This window comes from Onychostruthus taczanowskii, unplaced genomic scaffold (assembly GCF_017590055.1).
Source record: "Onychostruthus taczanowskii isolate IOZ18803 unplaced genomic scaffold, ASM1759005v1 scaffold51, whole genome shotgun sequence".
NCBI classification, from domain to species: Eukaryota; Metazoa; Chordata; class Aves; order Passeriformes; family Passeridae; genus Onychostruthus; species Onychostruthus taczanowskii.
Window position 1 is genome coordinate 2,898,950 of NW_024502680.1, and position 12,365 is coordinate 2,911,314.

Genomic DNA, 12,365 nt, shown 5'->3' on the forward strand with positions numbered 1-12,365 from the left:
CTTCAAATTCTTATACAGTAATTCCCCTTTCATGCCTTGAAACTCTCACAGGATTCTAGGAGTTTTGAAAAACAAAACCAACCAACTTAGCAAAAAAAACAGAACAAAACAAAAACAAAACAAAACAAAACAAAACAAAACAAAACAAAACAAAACAAAACAAAACAAAACAAAACAAAACAAAACAAAACAAAACAAAACAAAACAAAACAAAACAAAACAAAACAAAACAAAACAAAACAAAACAAAACAAAACAAAACAAAACAAAACAAAACAAAACAAAACAAAACAAAACAAAACAAAACAAAACAAAAAACACAAAAAAAAAAAAAAAAACCCCAAAACCCAAGCAAAACCCCCTATAATATCAGTCTTTAGTCAGCTCTCTTACAACTACAGGGTGTGAATTAATCTACATCTGCCAAACTGAAGAAGTGGAATTTCTGTACCTGAGGTTTAACACACTCCTCACTGTGAGTGATGAAACCATCACATTCTCATGTGAAGAGGATACATCACTTTGCCTTTCCTCAACAGGGAGATAGAAATATCTGCTGAAAATTGCCTCTTCCATGCTTTCACTGGCACTGTTCCCACTTCCTAGGAATGGACTGCTACAACTGCTACATATTTCTTCCTGTGAAAAGTGCATATTATATGATTGGCTCTTTGCAGATATTAAAAGGAATACTATATGTGTTATGTTGTATTAATTAGTATTTTTCAAGTAGTGTGGTAAATATAGTTTTAGGTTATAACATAATGTTAAAATAGAAACTATGCAATGTAAGATATTTTTTTAATTAGCTCAAGAAAGGGATGAGATAATCAAGAAATTCTTTGCACAGAGATAACAGCAACAAGACACCAAATTCCCCAAGAGAAGATTTTCTCCTTTTTAGAAAAGACCAAATTTCTTCCACCTCCTTGCAGATGTTGAGAAGCCAACAAGATTAAGGGGGGGAAGTTGACAATAACCAGAGAACACCCTTTGTTTGAAAAGAGTTTATGCATCATGTATGAGATATATGAATAAGCAACAGGCTATTGCGTTTAAGAGTTAATCCTTTGTTAGCAGGGGTGCTTTTTTTAGGAAAGCATCTGAACATTGGTAATTCTTTGCTTTTTTATTGTCCTTTTTTGTCCTAACTATGATTGTCCAAATTCATATTGCTCTAATTTGTATTACTATTTTTATAACCATTTTATTACTATTAAACTTTTAAAATCTTAAAACAAGTGATTGGCATTTTTCACATTATGGTTTAATATACCTTCAGCTCTCCACGCCAGGTCTTACAATTTCTTGCTGATAACTTAGATTTCAACTTCTATTACACATTCTTTCCCTGAATCTCCAGTTAATGACTTACAACCCGTCACCTTCCCCTTTCTTCTCTTACATTTAAAACCTTTTTCTGCTTTCCAGCTCCCTAAATCAGGCTCCAGACTGCTGAGTGAAAGTGGCCCTCTTTCTCACTGGGGTGTTTTTTGGAGCTTGTAAGTGGAGCTGAACTGCTTCCAGAGCACCCCTATGTGCTCTGCAATTTTCCTTCAGCTCCTGACCACTACACCTCAAAGTCGTGTGTAATGCCATGAAACAGGCAATGTTAAACCACGCAGGGAATACCCTCTGGCTTTGGACTTGCAGATGAGAAATGGGATCCCATCACATCAAAAACAGCATGTGAAAAACGCCTATTTTATCATTGATTTTTTGCAAATATTAAAATGAATATTGTATGTGTTATGTTAGAAAGTTATGCTGTATTAATTTTCTTAAGTAGTGTGTTAAATATAGTTTCAGGTTATAACATAATGTTAAAATACAAAACTATGCTGTGTAAGATACTTTTTCAAAAGAGAGGAACGAGGTATTCCTACTGAGATAGCAGCCACAGGACATCTAAATAATTCAGAAAAAAGGGATTTATTGCTTATTTATCAGAAGAAACTAAATTCTTCCTGCCTTGCTCAGCCCTGAAGACATCTTAGGACACTGACCAGACAGAATCCTTTGTTTGAATGGAATTTATGCATCATGTATGAGGTGTATGAATATGCAAAAGGCTGCTGTTTTTAAGTGTTAATCCTCTGTTCACGTGTGTCCTTTTACGGGCTTGTTTTGCCCAGAAAGAGGTACCTGGACTGTCCCTAACTCTTTGTTTTTATTGTCTCCTATTGTTCTCATCTCAATTGTTCAAATTTTTATTACTCTAATTTTATTACTATTTTTACAACCAAATAATTGCCATTAACTTTTAAAATTTCAAAACCAAGCGACTGTCGTTTTTCCCAGGGCAGTTTTGCAGTGCCCTCGGCTGCAGGAGTGTCTCCCTGCTGCATGCCAGACTTTGTCGCTGTCACTGGGAGCTGGCAGGAGCGGCAGAGGCGTCTCAGCAGCGCTCAGACTGAAGTGTGCCAGGAGTACCCAGCCTTTTTCACCACTGAAATGACACATGGCTGCTTGAGCAGCGGCCAGCCAAGCTGCTTTCCAATGCCAGGGGGTGGGCTTAGCAACCATCAGCTACTGCTCCATCCCCTGCTCCCTCTGTCAGCGCACGGATTTATCAGCATTCCTGATAATTTCTTTTGAGTTCTTGATGACTCACTAACAGGGAGGGTAATTTTCATATTGAGCACCGATGCTCCTTCCCATTAAGAGCTTTCAAAAAGGGAAAGGATAAGAGCCTCAGCAGCCAAAATCACCTGGGGGAATGTGTTCTGTGTACCATTGCTGCCTGTGCTGCTGTACAGCAGGGAATCCAAGTCAGCTATTAAACTTGAGCAAGGGGGAATTTGCACGAAGCCCAAAGGAACTCAGCTGAATTATGTAGGGTACTCAAGTCATTCAGGCTCTCTGGAAAGTCTCCAGCCTATTGCAGTGAAGGAGCAGAGCATCCAGAGGGGAATGTGCACAGAAGGCAAATCCCACTGCAGAGTGAAGGAGCACAGCATCCAGAGGGGAATGTGCACAGAAGGCAAATCCCACTGCAGAGTGGGCAGAGAGCCTGCACAGTCACACTTGCTCCCAGTGCCAGTGTCCTGTGAGCCCCTTAACAGGGGATAACAGGGATTAACAGGCCCTTAACAGGGATTCCTCCTGGTCCCACTGTGCTGGCTGGGCTCTTTAGGATGCAGACCAACTCTCCTCTCTGTGAACCTCACTGATTTTGCCATCAGTTGAAGGTGGGAGAGGCAGATCTGTTTTGGCAGTTCCATTCTGGTGGCGGTATTTCTGTGCTACAGGTGGGCTGAGCAGATTTACAGGGGAGAGGGGCACGTTGTGGCAGAAGCTCCCACAGTGATCCTGTGCTACCCCTGCCATGGACAGCAGGGTTTGTTCATCACAGAAACAGGAATATCTGCTCAGCTCTCAGGCAAAGACAAGGCTGGTAGGTGAGGGGTGGGTTTCTTAGGCTGTTAACATTGTTCCCAGTGGAGAAATCCCATATCCAGTATCGTGCCTCTCACCCTGTGTTACCTTGAAGTCCTTTTGCTGGTTATCTTTGGTTTCATATCCTACAGTCAGATCTTTACACCTGTGATTGAAATGACCATGGGCAACAGAAATCTCGGCCACAGCCCCTTCTAACAGTCCTTGCAGCCTCAGGGAAAGATTCACACAATAATCCAGGTTGGAAGAACTTTTTGCTTCAAAGCAAGGTCCACAAGGAGATCAGATCAGGTTGCTCAGTGTTTTACTCAAACTAGGTTGGGGAATCTTCAGAAATGGAGATGGTACCCCTGTCACCATGATATTTTATGAAAATCCCTTTGCTAGAATTTTTCTCCTATTCTAGCTCAGAAGCCTCAAAAAAGAAAGGTAAACGATAACTGTTTGATGGCTGTGGAATGTGGTCTGGATATTGTTTACCAACAGGTGCATCTTTGATTGGTCCATGTGGATTGTTTCTACTTAATAAGCAATCCATGGTCCAGCTGTGATGGACTCTCTGAGAATCACGGGTTTTTGTTATTCATTCCTTTTGATTCCTTCCTATTCTTCTCTAGCTTTCTGATGGATCCTTTTCCTCTATTCTTTTTAGTATAGTTTTAGTATAGCATTTTAATATTATATAATATCATAATAAAATAAATCAGCCTTCTGAAACGTGGAGTCAAGATTCTCATCTCTTCCCTTGTCCTGGGACCTTCAAACACAGCCACAGTACCCCCACCCCAGAACACAGGTTCCGTGCTTGACTGTCCTTGTGGGGGACAAGCCTCTCCCCATATTCAGTCAGACCCTCTCTTGACTCCACTGATGCCTGCTGTCTCTTGCTGCCATGCACAGTGAGAGCTGAGTGTGTGTGAAGCTCTTAGAGTCAGAGTGAGTTGTGGCATGGAGGAGAGATGGCAGGAACAGGACAGAAGATTCAAGGATTCAAGATTATGCAAAGCCTCCATAATGGCAAACGCTGCCCACAGCACCTTTGCTTGCACTCAGAGTTTGTAGGGGTGCTGGGATCACTGCTCTTAATGGCAGGGGAAAGAAGTCACACACAGAGGCACAGCTCTGACAAAGCCTGTCTCACAGGGGAAGCACAATCTCATCCTACAAGCTACCCATTAAACCTACCTGCTTCTCCATTCACTCTGTGCATATTGACAAACACATTTTCACTGTTCCCTCTGAAGAGACATGAATTTTGATCTCCACAGAAACACTAAGCACCAGTTTTTAGAGGCATTCCCGCTGAGCGTCACTGCCCTATAAATGCATTAGCACTACAGATTGCAACTGAGCAGCTGCCACTGGTGATACGAAGGAGTGACAGGGAAAGGGGCTGCTCTCTGCAGAGATGTCCCATTTTTGGGCCATCTGATTTTTCTGATTTTTCACTTCAACTGTCTGTTTTTTCACTTCAACTTGCATTTTATAATATTCTTTAAAGATTAATGTACACATTAATTTATATTAAATGTACACATTTATTTATAACTGCATCCATTTATCCCCTCTAACTGCAGCCTGCAGCTCACATGCCCAGCATATGCAGCTCTGCCTGTGCCACCCCATAGGCTGGGAAGGAGCAGGAAACGGCCTTTCAGTTAAACAAGGGATGGCTGTAACATGTAACATGACAAAGTGGTGGTACACAGGCCATTTAAAGCCACATTTAACATTTTAGTTAGCCTTACACCAGGTGGAAAGCACTCATTTGAATTATTAGCAGCAACGGTCAAATTGAAAGAGGAAGGAGAAAACTAGGGAGGAAAACAGGATTTTTTTTTTTTTTTTTTTTTTTAAAAAACAGATAAAAAAATAGAAAACAAGGAAAAAAAAAAGGCTTGTTTTTTTTTTTTTTTTTTTTTTTTTTTTTACAAAGACAGCTAAAAGTATTATTGTTCAGTTTGTGTGTGCTTCTTCTCCCCTCATACAGCTGACAGCCTGGGGGTACAGCTCCAGTGTGAGGTCATGCCCACAGCCTGAGATAACACCACCAGAGGGGAGGGAGCCACTGCCTCTCACCAATGTGCCTTTGGCAAAATTTTAATCACACAAAGTCTGAAATTATTGTTTAATAGAGAGGAACTCAAGGAACTTAAGAAACCTTAGAAAACCAGCATATGGCCTGGTACTGCTGTGGCTGCCACCAAAACGTGGGATCTCCCCTTTCTGTCAGCAAAAGGAGAATCCAAAACCTCGTGTTCAGCCTTTTCTTGCCTGTCTCCATTGGCTGAGTGCCTTGGTGGGGGGTTGAACCAGGTGATCCCCAGAGGTCCCTTCCAGCCCTAGAGATTCCATGACTCTGTGGGTGCTTTTCTGTGCATTTTATTCCAGCACACAGCTCCCCTGCTCGATGCTTTGTCCCAGATCTCCTCTGTTCTGCCCCAGGATATTTTCTCACTAGCACAGTCAAAGTGCAGGGCAGTTCATTTATCTTTTGTTTTCATGTATACATAGATGAAGATGGACTTTCTTGGACTTTCAAATCCCAGACGTGCCCTCATTCCTTTACAGCTTCTTTATGTTGTTGGCTCCACCCAAAATTATTTGCATGGTCAGAGCCTGACCCGCAATAGAGAGAAATGTTCCCTCCCAAACCATCCCACCACTGAGCTCAGCAGAGACAAATGGTATTTTCCCCCTTCCTCCTGCTGAGCTACACAACTTTCAGAGCATTGAAAGAGGCTGGCATATGTAGGCAATGGAAAATTACTCAAACATTCAATTAGTGCTGTGTGTCACAGCACTTTTTAGACCTGCTGACCAAATAAACACCTCACCAGCAGTGAGGATGAAATGGATCTGATGATGTGATTCACTGACATTACACTGGGTTTTGGATCCAGGAATGTATTCATCAAATGTCAGTTTATAAGGACAATATTCCATTTATAAGGACAATATTCATCATGAAGGTGGCCCAAGACATCTTATGAAGGGACTTCCCCTTCCATAGTTAAGTTCTCCTGTTTTGTTCCAGTGGTGGAATTCTGCGCAATTCTGAGTGGAATTCTGTAATTAGTAGGAAGCACAGCACACACCTGGGGTTTACTCTCCTAAACATTACCTAAGCTATGCCATAAATTTCATTACAACAGAACAGCAAACATCAGACATTGCAATGCTTGGGAAAAAAAAGTTAAAAAAGAACAAACAAGATCTAAGGGAACAACATTCTGTAGATTATGAAAATGTGTTTGACTGAACAATCCCAGCTGAAAGCTATCAACCACTGCCAACATACCCAAACCAATTACTGATAAAGCTGCTCTGAAGCATGGATTAGTAAGAACTTGGAGAAACCATCTTGGCACGACAGCTCTCCTCACTCTTTCTCTTTCAAAGCTTGCCAAGGAAATGAACCCATGGAGATGTAATTAAATGCAACATAAAAAAAAACTTCTAGGAGAAAAACAACCATCCGACCAAACAAGGAGCCATATTTAAATCCGCCTTGTTAAACTTTGTAAAAAGTCATTTTTCCTTCCTCTGTCCTCCAGGCTGGTCTCACAGATAAACAATTAAAATTAATGTAGTAATATCAGCAGTTTTTCAGGCTTTTATTTCATTTCAGATTCAAAAGACAAGGGTTCACAAGAGTTTGCCAGCTTGCATCCTTGATAAAGAGCTTCTCTGTAACAATTTCCATGCATTAAGAAGCACAGCAAATATAATTCTGCATTAGCAGGTGATGACAGAGAGGACCTTAAAACCTCAGGAGATTAGAAATCCAGATGTTCCTCTGGCCAGATGTAAGTGTAGTGGTTCTCATGGTATCTGCTAGGGATAGACAAGAGTATTTTAGAACATCTGGACTATTTCAAAGGCTTTTCAAATGAGCAATATAGGGTTCACTAGCTGTTGAATTCTTATGCAAATTATAGTAGAGCAAAAGGAGAAGGGCAATAATGAAGTTTTGTTGATCAGATTTTTTGCCTTTCTTGCCTACGAATATAAACAGCTGTAGAAACACCTACAAATCTGTACAAAAATTTCAGGGGTATTGTCCCATTTATGCTGCTGGTTCTGAAAGATTTTTCTTTTGGGAGAACTATAATTGCATGGTGAAAATGGACCAATGTAATTCCTTAATAATGATTTTTGACAAGAGTGGGGGTGGGGGAGTAAAAGTTTCTGAGAAAAGTTCCAGCTCCTCATGCCTTTTAATCAATATATGTTGATTTTCATTATCATTAAGGAGTATATCAAAGAATATACCCCACTGAAATTTCCTTTCCCTTCAGGGCCGGACAAGCCCTTTTGTGGTCTCTATCAGTGCATGTGCCACTCATTCTGTGCAACCCAGTATCTTGACTAGTGGGACCAAGTTGTGTCCATTTCAAGTATTCCAAAAACTGATGTGGAAGGTTTTTCCCTTTCCTGGGAAGGAGAAACTCAATATATAACAGTCATACTGCATTGAGCTTGCCTTGAAGTGAGTGAAGCAAATAATCTCTTTGAGAATACACAGGAAAAATAGGAGTTCTGGGTGGCTGGGCTTGCAAAAATCACTCTGTCTGCAATATTTAAGTGGAACATTGCACTAATCAGGTAGCAGATTTATAAGGGCAAGAGGGAAGATGAGATCGACAACAAAAGTAAAAATGTGGTTTCTATGCCAGTTCAGAGTAAAAAAGGAGAAGGTCAAGTGAGAGGAAGGTCAAATTTAGGACTTGTGATTCTAACTTTTTTTGTGTGTAAGGGTCTGATTGCCTAATCTCTCACATCCTTGGATAGCACAACAGACACGAGAAAAACATAACAAATTACTTAAAATTCTGCCAGCAATCAGATCAACACAAGCAATCAGACTGTGATGCCATGGATGACTCCCACAATAAAAAGGCAAATATCATTTATATATGTTAAGAGAAGTTTTATAGACTTGCAGTTATGTTTTACCCCCTTGTGCTGTTCTCAGGGGATGGCCTGGGTTTGGGATGGACATTTGGGAGGGTGGGATTGTTGCTGTGGAAATACCTGACCTCCAATTGAGATGTAAGGAAGTAAACTCCACTGCTGGACAGTGAAGAAGGACAGAACTTTGGGAGAGGCTAAAGGGTTAAAGGGAGGAACATCCATTGTGTGGATCAGCACATGGTGAGAAAGATCCTCTGCCCCCAGTGTCGTAATATTTTCTCTATTCAGTCTTCTGTTGCACTTTGACAAGGTTTTAATAAATATGATTTAATTTTTTGAAGTGAGTATCATTTCTCGCAAGACCAACTCACCTCCCTGGGCCTGCTCCTTGCTGCACAGCCATCCCAACAGCAGGACAGCTCTGAGCCAGCCCCAGACCCCTGGCCAGGTGGGCTCCTCTCCAGAAGAACATCCCCACGGATGGACAGCTCAGGAGCTGCCAGTGTCCCTGCTCAGTAGCTGCTTTCCTGCAGACTCACCCAGGGGCACTTTTGGCAGCCTTTGCCCCAGGAACAGCAGCACTGAAAGGGAGGCTGGTTCCAGAGCAGGGAGAGGACAGGGGCAGAGGCTGGTTTGGTGCCATCCCATTGATAGTATAAGGAAAAAAATGTTTCTAAAATCATGGGATATTCAGCTGGGGTTGGAAAGAAACGTTGGGCCTGGTAGGCCCTGGGAAAATGTTCAGGCAGGCCATGGGAAAATGTTGGGCTTTACTGGATCATGCAAAACTGCACCTGTATAATCAGTTAATGACTATGATAAACGATATGATTGTTATATGATAAATGATATCATTGTTTAATGTGATGATTGTTTGGTAATTGGATATGATTATTGTTTAATAGTAACAGGAATCATCAGAAACTATTTTTGGGGGGTTGATGGAGATTACAAGAATCCATGCTTGGATGAGATCAATGTATACAACAGAACAATATAAGTTTAATAACTGATATGTAGGTATATAATGATAAGGGTATAAAAATGTGTTCATCCCAAATCCACGGCGGAGTCAGATTTGGGTCTGTAGCCCTGTTGTAAACAAGGTGCCCTGATGAAGGCAGGAATGATGTATCTGACTCCATGTTCTCAGAAGGCTAATTTATTACTTCATGATACTATATTATATTAGAGAATACTATACTAAAGAATGCAGAAAGGATACTTACAGAAGGCTAAAAACTTAATAATGCAAACTCGTGACTCTCTCCAGAGCCCTGACACAGCCTGGCCCTGACTGGCCAAAGAGTGAAAACAACTCGCAGCAGAATCCAATGGAACAATCACCTCTGGGTAAACAATCTCCAAACACATTTCAAAGCAGCAAAACATAGGAGAAGCAAATGAGATAAAATTGTTTCCCTTTTCTAGGAGGCCTCTCTCACTGCCTTTCAGCTTCCCAGCAGAAAAACCCTGGGTGAAGGAATTTTTTCAGAGTGTGAATGCCACACTGCCCTGACACACCGAGCTCCCCAGTAAAAGCATCTGCATATAATCATTCCGTGATGATGTGTTCCTGAACGCTGACACCAAGGGTGCTGGCTGTGTGCTGCTGGTCCCTGGGACAGATGAGTTGCCCAGCAGGGCAGCAGCAGTGGGGCTGCCTCACCTGGGAGCAGAGCAGCTCTGCTGGCTGTCACCAGCACCTGCCTGCAAAGCATGTGGACTCACCACAAATGGGGATTCTGTCTAGAACAGAAAATGCAAATGAAGTGTTGGAGAGGAGATCTACAGTGAACAAATGTGCTTTGCTGGTCTGCCTTCCCTCCTGTGCACAACGCCATGCTGTCACTCTGGAAAGGCAGCTCTGTGCTGGGGGATAGGGCTGGTCCTCAGGATTTTAGCTTTTATATTTTTCATATATTTGTAATCCTGCAGTTCTTTAGTGTATAACTCTAAACTCCATACACAGTGCGAGCTGCTGCTTTCCCATTTTGGGCAGACACAACAATTCCTCTCCAGGCCTGGCAATCAAGGACACCTCACTGCCTCAGACCCAAGAGATGGAAACAAAAGTGAGTTGGGGGGAGCAAACTGGGATAAATGACTTCATTACCTGAAACTGTAATTAGAGGATTAACCCCTCATATGTAAATGTCCCAAACTTACACTTTTCTGAAAAACTGGTGCCCATTGTACATCCTTGGTGTAGCTTCAGAGGCTTCTGACTGCCCAGGGTCTATCTGTTGAAGGCCTTCAATAAACACCCACTTTATTCTCTTAATCTTGTCTAGCCTCTGCTCTGGGCAGCCCCTCCAAGGCATCAGTGGGAGCATCACTCAGAGCAGCACCTGCGGACGTGAGCACACGTGGATGCAGGCTGCTCCAGGAGGGGCAAAAGGCAAGTGAGTTCTTCTTCTCTAATAAGTTCCTGTTCACCTACATGGTTTTATTTTTTCTTTGTTTTCTAAGAAAACAGAAAGGTGGAACTACACTGCTCACAGCAGCCTGCAGGTTGCTGTCTGAGTCCATCTGAAATAGGATGGCACTATTTCACTACAGGCAAAATTGTGGCACTGTAATTCTGAGGGGTCTCTTCAGGCACAAACTGTCATTGTTTTCTGCATTTCCAGCCACAGAATCATTATCTGGAACTCTAAATGAATAATAATACTTTAAAAAAGCACATAATTATATTTGCCTTATTTCTGTAAATATTTTGTAAGTAGAAATGCTTAAAGCTCTACAATGAATGCCCAAAATGTCACAGGCAAAACCAAATGCAATTGCTTTGTTCCAGTTTTAATACAGTGAATTAAAATAACATTAATTGCCTGCTCTCATTTCAAAATAGATCTGTGATATATCAGCATTAGAGTCAAGTTGACATTTCCCAGTAAATCACTTCTCCAGCTGAAAAATGTTTCAATGAGAATAAGATTTCCAAAGAAATAAATTAATTTGGACTGTGTGTTGTGATTTGGATTTGGTTTTAAATGAAATTTAGAGTTCTGATAAAATTAACTTTTAAAATTCAATTTCAATATCTTGACTAAAATTTACTGTTAATTTTTTAGATTCTTTTAATAACAGAAACATATTAGAAATCAAATTAAAAATGAATAGCTTTGATGAAAATGTATTAACTGTTGTGACCCCCTGCTATTTTAAATTGTTACTGCTTTAGAAGCCCCGTGAAGACAAAATGTAAAAACTGACATTTTGGCATTTTGTACAAAAAAGAGGCACATGTGGATGCAATTGAGGAGACAACATTAGGCAGATAACATTAGCTGAAAGTGGCAATGCTTTGGTCTTTCTTCTGCAAATACTTCAGACAGCTAATCAAATACTGAAATTTGAGCAAGTACTTACGTGCTTTGTTGAGGAGAGTGATTTGAGCACATTCTGAAGGTTAATCATGTACTTCACATGCTTTACTGAATTTATTCATGTGGGTCTGATCCAAAGCCCTTGAAGTCAGTGACATTTCTTTCTGACTGAATTTGTGTATCACACTTTAGAAGCAGAAGCTAATTTCTTTCTCTTCAAAAATCTTTTTCTCTGTAAATAATAATTTAAAACAGTCTAGTACAAGCTATCAGTATAGTAAAAAATATTACCATAGTAATTATTATGTTTAAAAAGGAATACAAATCCCTCATATTTTTTATGGTAGGCATCTCTTGACTTTTTAAATTAAACTTATCTGCACTTAGAATGTTCATGGAGTATAGGGAGCAATTGAGTCAAAATGATAAGTTACTGAATGTAAAGTTTAATTGAAAAACCCCCTCACTCTGTTGACAAAACCTGCAAAGTAATTACATAACAAAATGTGTCTGCTATTTAACCATCCTGCAAGGGATTGGTTTGCTACCAAGCAACAGCTTGTGATCCTGTTCTTGGTACCACATCACCACATTTGACTGGTGAAACAACTCCTGGTTTTTAAAGGGGGACAGGCAGTGAATCATAAATTCCTGCCATTGACACAAAAAACATACCTGGGCAACAGGAATGGCAGGGCCATGGCCAGAGCCATGAGTG